We start from the raw sequence: 2,655 nt of genomic DNA, 5'->3' as shown, positions 1-2,655 counted from the left end.
AATGTTAGGCAGTTAATAATACTGAAATACACTGGATCTGTGAACTAAGATGACAAAAATGAAATTCCCCCAAAGCCATTGATTAGGAGTGGTGAGGATGGAGAAAGTGAGAATAAATTAGGGAGTCAATTTTTTAAATTTTATTTTGTTGTAAAGATGCTGTACAGAGGGGTTACAGTTATATGAGTAAGCCAAGGAGTACATTATTTGTTGATCATTGTTACCCCTTCCCTTGTTGTTGTCCCACTATCCCTTCCCTTCCCCCCACTCCTCCCTACCCACCCCACCCCCATGCCTGAAGTTGTAAAGTTCATTTCCAATATACTGTCCTATGGGTATTGTCGTGGCAATGGGTCATCCGGTGTCCTTGTTTCACCATTTTGTTATGTGTATACAGTGTGAAATAACCTGGTGAAACTCTTGAAACAATTGGAATAAACTAAAATATCTGAATGACAGGAATTCAAATAAGTCTTGTCTGGGGTGTGGGTCCTAGGGAGAGAGGAGGGAGAATAGGGAGGGGAAAGGAAGGCGAGCATGATCAAAATACTTTATGTCCATGTACGAAATGAGACAGTGATATTTGTTGAGATTGGTTTGGGAAGAAAGGACAAGGCAACTTTTTGCCACCAAGATGGCACCAAAAATGAAGAAGGGAGCTCCTGCCCCTCCTAAAGCTGAAGTCAAGGAAAAGACTTTGAAGGCCAAGAAGGCAATGCTGAAAGGCGTCCACAGCCACAAAAAGAACATACACACTTCACCTACCTTCTGGTGGCCCAAGATGCTGTGGCTCCAAAGACAGCCCAAATACCCTCGGAAGAGTGCTCCCAGGAGAAGCAAGCTTGATCACTATGCTATCATCAAGTTCCCCCTGAATACTGAGTCAACCATAAAGAAAATGGAAGACAACAACACACTTGGGTTCAGGATGAATGTCAAGGCCAATAAGCATCAGATCAAACAGGCTGTGAAGAAGCTCTATGACACTGACGTGGCTAAGGTCAATACTCTGATCAGGCCTGATGGAGAGAAGAAGGCTTATGTTCCACTGGCTCCTGATTATGATGCTGTAGATGTTGTCAACAAAATTGGAATCATCCAAACTGAGTCCAGCTGGCTAATTATAAACATATATTTTTCCACCATTCAAAAGAAAGAAAGGATAAGGCAGATTGTGAAGGGATGAATCTGATCAAGTGGTATGAATATATAGATATGGCAAAATGAAATCTCCTTGTACAACTATTTGATGCTAATGAAGAGTGAAGAAAAATAAAACAGAATCCATCACTGAATGTGTTGTGGAGTCAGCTTGCTCAGAAAAAGGGTCTGCTTGGGTTCATGAGAAGAAGGCAGAGAGGTTGAACCTGGTTCCATGGTGTAGAGAGCAGAGTAGAAATGGCATTGGTAGTGTAAGGCAGTTAGAGGTTTCAAGAATGAAAATTTTTCCAAGTCTTTCAGTTCCTAACAAATGGGTCAATGTCATTCTTTCTGATGGAGGCATAGAATTCCATTGTGTATATATACCACATTTTCTTGATCCATTCATCTACTGAGGGGCATCTGGATTGGTTCCAAATCTTAACTATGGTAAATAATGCTGCAATAAACATAATTGTGCTGGTAGCTTTAGTATGGCCTTGTTTGTGATCATTTGGGTAAATTAAGTGAAGTAAGCCAGGCCCAAAGAAACATAGATCCCATGGTTTCCCTTATTTGCAATAACTAGTATATGTTTGAGTCAAGCAGAAAAGGTCAGATAAGTTGATGTTAGGGGAATGAACTCCAAGATAACTATTCAAATGTTTTTTTTTCTTTCATGCAATTGTCTCTAACATATTTATAAAATGATTTCTATGTTGCTTTAGATGTCCCTCCCCCATGGTATAACCCCTGCTTTCACTGTATTTGAGGTTGGTATAATTTGTGGAGGGGAAGGGCAAAAACAAATCATTTAACTAGGGATACAGGTGGACCCATTGCAACAATGAGATGTACAAGTTGTTATGTGGGAAAACGAACTTTACAACTTTGTGGGGGGGGGAGGATAAGGTGGGGGGAAGTGCGGGGAATATGGGAAGGGATGGGAAGGAGAAACAAAGAGGAGGCAATAATACTTGATAAAAAATGTATTCATTATCTTGCCCATGTAATTGTAACTCCTCTATTCTCACAATAAAAAAAGAATGAAATTTTTCCAATATCAATATAACATGTGATTTCATTGTGATATGAATAATTTCTTTCTTATTATCCTAGGCTCAGGGAAACCTACCATTCTCATTGGTACATTCATGATGGAATTTGAAGAGTCTGTATCTCATTCTAAGATGAGAGCCCAGACTAGTATAAGGTTTGTCCATGAAGAGGTGGTAAATGAAGCAGCCACTGTGAGTGCCTGCCACAGAGTTTCAGACATTGTGATGAAGGCCTGGAGCACGGGATAGAAGATATTATGTACAATCTCAGCTCCAAGAGTCAAAAGCTCCATGCAGTGTTTGATTTATCTCATGCCAGTCAAATTAGTGAGCAATGTATTTCTATGAAGCTACCCTCTACTGAGTATACAGTAGAGGGTAGCTTATTCTGGGCACAGAAATCCTTTCTACAGCTCTCTCCCCAGTGTCAGAATTCTTGCAAACCATGATGAGCAAT

General features: G+C 40.2%; 1 pseudogene; it reads left to right on the top strand.

Annotated features, from left to right (window-relative positions):
• The first annotated feature begins 634 nt into the window (after positions 1 to 634).
• On the top strand, positions 635 to 2,447 carry LOC105994405 (annotated as a pseudogene).
• The last annotated feature ends 208 nt before the right edge of the window (positions 2,448 to 2,655 follow it).

Source organism: Dipodomys ordii, unplaced genomic scaffold (genome assembly GCF_000151885.1).
Source record: "Dipodomys ordii isolate 6190 unplaced genomic scaffold, Dord_2.0 Scaffold106, whole genome shotgun sequence".
Taxonomy (NCBI): Eukaryota; Metazoa; Chordata; class Mammalia; order Rodentia; family Heteromyidae; genus Dipodomys; species Dipodomys ordii.
Note: the sequence above shows the minus strand (reverse complement) of the source record. Positions and strands in the feature narration are given on the sequence as shown.